The sequence below is a fragment of the Rhinopithecus bieti genome, unplaced genomic scaffold, assembly GCF_001698545.2.
Source record: "Rhinopithecus bieti isolate Rb0 unplaced genomic scaffold, ASM169854v2 scaffold_33122, whole genome shotgun sequence".
In the NCBI taxonomy this organism is placed as follows: domain Eukaryota; kingdom Metazoa; phylum Chordata; class Mammalia; order Primates; family Cercopithecidae; genus Rhinopithecus; species Rhinopithecus bieti.
This window is the reverse complement of record NW_016814047.1, coordinates 213,823-219,204: the sequence shown is the minus strand read 5'-3', so window position 1 is coordinate 219,204 and position 5,382 is coordinate 213,823.

The window sequence follows — 5,382 nt, the reverse complement described above, 5'->3', positions numbered from 1 at the left end:
TGGCATTTCATCAACCAGAGGGAAAAAAAAAATAAGACATCATAAAGCAAGAGAAGCCCCTTATAGGCTTTTCAACTCTCATATCTATTTAGATGCAATTGGAGCCCTGCAAAGAATACCAGATCAATTAAAGCTTGAAATCAAATAGCTACAGGATTTAAGTCATATTTTAGTAGGTGACAGTTAATAAAAATGTAGATTACATAAACTACATCCATTACAACCAACAGCAATGAGCTTTTCATGAGTTAAAAGAAAAACTCAGGTCAGCCCCAACCCTGGGGCTACCTGACCTGACAAAACTTTTACACAGTATGTGTCAAAAAAAAAAATGGCAGTTGGAGTTTTAACCCAGACTGTGGGATCCTGGCCAAGGCCAGTGGCCTATCTCTCAAAACAACTAGACAGGATTTCCAGAGTCTGGCCCCCATGTCTAAAGGCCCTAGCAGCAACGGCCTTGTTAGCACAAGAAGCAGATAAGCTAACTCTTAGGCAAAACCTAAACATAAAGTCCCCCCATGCTGTGGTGACTTTAGTAAATACCAAAGGACATCATTAGCTAATGAATGCTAGACTAACTAGATACCAAAGCTTGCTCTGTAAAAATCCCTGCATAACCATTGAAGTTTGCAACATCCTAAACCCCACCACCTTGCTCCCAGTATCAGAGAGCCCAGTTGAACATAACTGTGTAGAGATATTGGATTCAGTTTATTCTAGCAGGCCCAAACTCCGAGACCATCCTTGAACATCAGTAGACTGTTAGCTGTACATGAACGGGAGCAGCTTCGCCAACCCTTGCAAAGTGACTCTGAAGAAAATGACAAGCCCTGCTGCAGTCACACCCGGAAGCTGACTAGTCCACACACAGCTGAAGCATGAGAAAACTCATTGCGGGACTCATTTTCCTTAAATTTTAGATTTGTACAGTAAAGACTTCAACTGACCTTCCTCAGAGTGAGCGCTATTCCTAGTGTATACATCAAGTCACTGAGGTAGGACAAAAGGTTGCTACGGTCCTATTATTTTATGGTTATTATAAGTGTACTGAAACTCTATAAAGAACTTGTTTGTATAATGTTATTCTGTGCAGGTATGTAGCCCAGGAAATGACCAACCTGATGTGTGTTATGACCCATCTGAGCCTCCAATGACCACGTTTTTAAAATAAGATTAAGGACTGAGGACTGGTGGGGACTCATAAAAGATATGAGTAAAGTGTTAGCCAAAACAAAACAAAACAAAAAAAAAAGGTGCCGAAGCGAGTCACCTTGAAATTCGATGCCTGTGCTGTCATTAATAGTAATAAGTTAAAAATAGGATGTGGTTCTCTTAATTAAGAGGCTATGTGGCAGAAAATAAGTACATTTATCATAAATTAAGACTGTGTAAAAATAAATGTGGATACTGGTCTTGTGTCATTTAGGCTACTTGGATTAAAAAATGAAAAAATTCTGTCCACCTTCAGCAAGGGAAAAGTGGCCCTTTCTGTACCAGTGGTCAGTGTAACCCCTTAGAACTAGTAGTAACCAATTCCCTTAATTGTTGCTAGAAAAAAGGGGAATGTGTAACTCTAGAAATTGATGGAGCTGGACTAGGTCTTCAAGTAAATATCATGGTTTGAGGAAAAGTTTATAAACGCTCTCCTGAGCCAGTATTTCAAACCTTCTATGATGAACTGAATGTGCCAGTACCAGAAATTCCAGGAAAACAAGAAATTTGTTTTGCAATTAGCCAAGAATATAGCCCAGTCTCTCAATGTCACTTCATGTTATGTATCAGCACAAGTGTACCATATGAATCATTATCAATCTATTGCACAGGAAGACATAAGTAGTGAAAATAAGAGTGAGAACTTGCACTAATAAAAAGTGAGAGTCTCAAAGGGGGGAAATGGGAGAAGAGAGACAGACCCTCTCATATTGTTCTATATTGTTTTATACTCAGAAAAGGAAGGAGAAGCAACATTAAAGGCAGGTAGCCTGGCATCTAGGAACCAGACCCAAAACCAAGGAACCAGACCCGAAACCAGGCCTGGGCCTGCCTGACCTAAGCCTGGTAGTTAAAATTCGACCCCTGACCTAGCAACTGATGTTATCTATACATTACAGAAAGACATTACAGAACTTCCCAGTCTGTTCTGTTTCACTCTGACCACCAGTGCATGCAGCCCTTGTCACATACTCCCTGCTTGCTCAATCAATCACGACCCTCTCACACGGACGCGCTTACAGGTGTCAGCCCTTAAAAGGGACAGGAATTGCTCACTGGGAAGCTCGGCTCTTGAGACAGGAGTCTTGCCCAATGCTCCTAGCCGAATAAACCACTTCCTTCTTTAATTCCACCATGTCTGAGGAGTTTTGTCTGTGGCTCGTCCTGCTACAACCAATTTGCAAATTTTTTCATATTTTAGTTTAATATAGGCTTCAAAAAATTTGGCAACTACACTGTGACATGAACGCATTTAAAACAGATTATTTTAGAGTTTAAAATTAAGTGCAAATATTTAATATACCTTTGAGCAGCTCTTATGTCATGGTTGTCATCCAAGTATGTACGTAGTAAAAAATTAGGAAATCTTGCTGAGATGCAATAAATAGAGTATGTGTCAGGAGAGAATTAAATATGGCAGAATATTAACAAGTCAAAGACAAACATATTTTCAGTGCCAAAATGATTGTGAAAGTCAGTGAGTTTGCAACTGCAGCTTCTCTCTTACTACTATTTTTGTAATCTAAAGTTCACAATCGAATTTCTTCAGTTTTATTAAGTGAATGGTCCTTTGGCTGTGCTTCTGTCTTTTCTTAACAAAGATGACAAATTAGCTATTCTAATTAGATCGAAACAATAATACATTTTTATACTTATGAGGCAGTTAATATTAGAGGAATGGGTAAAGAAAGCAGGAAATCAATGTTACAGATATGTTGGGCTTATTATATGCATTGTATTATTAGATTTTTATCATAAAACTGAAAGAAATGCTACCCGATTATCAATCTCATTTCTTATACACATTCAGTTAGTTTACATTTTCCAGGCTTAATTGGCATTAGGATTAGTCACGTAGTCTACTGATGAGCAAAAGGATTGTGGGTCTCTTCCAAGCCCGGCTCATATGAGACTCAAAAGCTGAGTCTTACATTCTTTTCCCTAGGCCCACTTGACATAGGTAAGTTAAACAACCGTGGAAGCCATGTATTAAAAATAGAAAAGGCCCACGATGGAAAGAGTCAAGATCCCTCTATCTTAGAAGTGGATAACTCCCCAAGATGTTAAACATAATATTGTATAATAAATCAATTTCTATTTTACTCAGTTTCCGAAATTTGGGGACTTAATTATTGTAGCAGTTAGTGTTGCCCTAAAGATACCATAATTCCCATTTTAACAGCTATGGAAAACTGAAACCTAGATCAGAGATAATTTTCCTGCCCTGATATTTAATAGGTTCTACTAGATTTTCTCTTTAGACTAAAGAGTAAGAAAATGTCCTTTGATAGACCCTCTCCCATCACTTTAAGCTTGTGTGTGTGTGTGCATGCATATATTGTGTGGTTATTTATTTATTTTGGTTAGTGTAGATGTACACAAATCATAATACAAATAGTTATTACCTACCAGTATCAGGAGGCAAATATTAGTTTCTTTGCATATTTTCACTTGCTTCTTTGATTTTTTATCAGTTATAGTCCACTTTGTATGTTTTGCCCTTTCATCTTTATCAACAGAATCTCTGATTATTTACAGTTTTATTTCCTCTGACATCCTGATCCTTTGTCTACCATTTCAGTTTTCTGTAATGATCACCAGTAACCTTTGCTCACAGATTAAGAATTTTTATCACTGGAAAAAATAAAAGGCTTAAAAACATTCTTGGGATGAATTTTATGCTGGGGACTCTGGTAAAGAAGAGACAAAAAACAAAGAAATAAGGCAATGCAATTGGTTATGAAGGCTGACGGTTTTATTTGTCATTGATAGACTAATAGATTGCAAACAATTCTAAAAAGTATATAAAGGAAATGCCTTCATAAAATTACATAACTTGGCAGTAATTTAGAATTGAAGCATAACAAAACCACATATTCTCAATTTGTTTATTGATAAAAATTTCCCCATCAGCATCTTTCTCTTTCTATATTCCATCAGTGGCATAGCTACTTCCTGAGTCAGAAAACCATAATGGATCTCTATATCATACAGAGTTTGGAGGACTTATTCATTTTTCCTGCAAAAGTTAAATAAAGTGCAAAACTTTCAGCCCATCAATCCTTTACCAAGCTGTCCAAGGTGACATTTCATTAGCACATTTTGTCAGTGGATAAATCGTACAGCATGCTCTGAAGGGAAGGTGGAAAACATCTAGTCCTTTTTCATTAGATCCATCTGAACTTGAACCACTAGAGATTACATACAAAAAGCACATGAGACAGAGGAAGCGCCATCCTGTCTATAAACTGCATTAATCATTCATTCCCTTCAGAGTGTCTTAAGTCAGTGCCATGTCTCTGGTTAAGCCCCAAACTGGCTATTCAATTTTGAGTTGCATGACAGATACATTTCAAGGAAAATCAGAGACATAATGACTGCTGCCAGGCTTGATAAAGTCTTCATTCATCAATTAAGAGGTTTCAATAACCTAAGATAGATACAGAAAAATAAGGGAAATTACATGATAACACTGCTGATTTTGTCTCCTCTTTCTAAGTTTGACTGAATTCCTGGCCATAGGTGCTACAAAGGCTTGGTGAAAAGCCTGGAATCAGAGGGAAACCCTACGATCTGAGGAAACAGCTTTCCTTTCCTACTCTGCTTGAATTAGGTTCTACCTGGAGTATAGAAAAGTTTTGCGGACACCTTCATAAATCTCAAGTTAAGAGGTTTTAATTTATGTAAAAGTTCTCTCTTTCCTCTTTTGTTGTTGTTGTTTGCACATAAAAGTCTGTGGATACGGAGATTATTTCCTAGTCTAATGTTTTCAATTTTGTTGGATCCAGTGCTAAGAATGTTTCCAAGTTTTAAACAGCTACTGTGTCAAAATGTTTCTGAAACATATGTTGAAATATAAATTTTTATTCTATAATACTATCCAGGGTATATTTCAAACCAAGAAACTTTTTGCATATATTAAATGGAGAGAAAGTTTCTTTATAGATTATAGAGCATTTTCATTAGGCGAATTATCAGAATGAATGAAAACTGACTGTAAATGGAAACTCTGAGGAAACAAAACAATAAATATGATATCTAGTAAATTTCTAAGTGTATTGTTAGAAATAGCCAGTACCAATAAAGAGTATTTGATGTCACTAGTACTGGAACTTCCAGAAATGAATACTAAATCAATAAAAACTTGGAAAAAAGAAAAGATAATTAGTA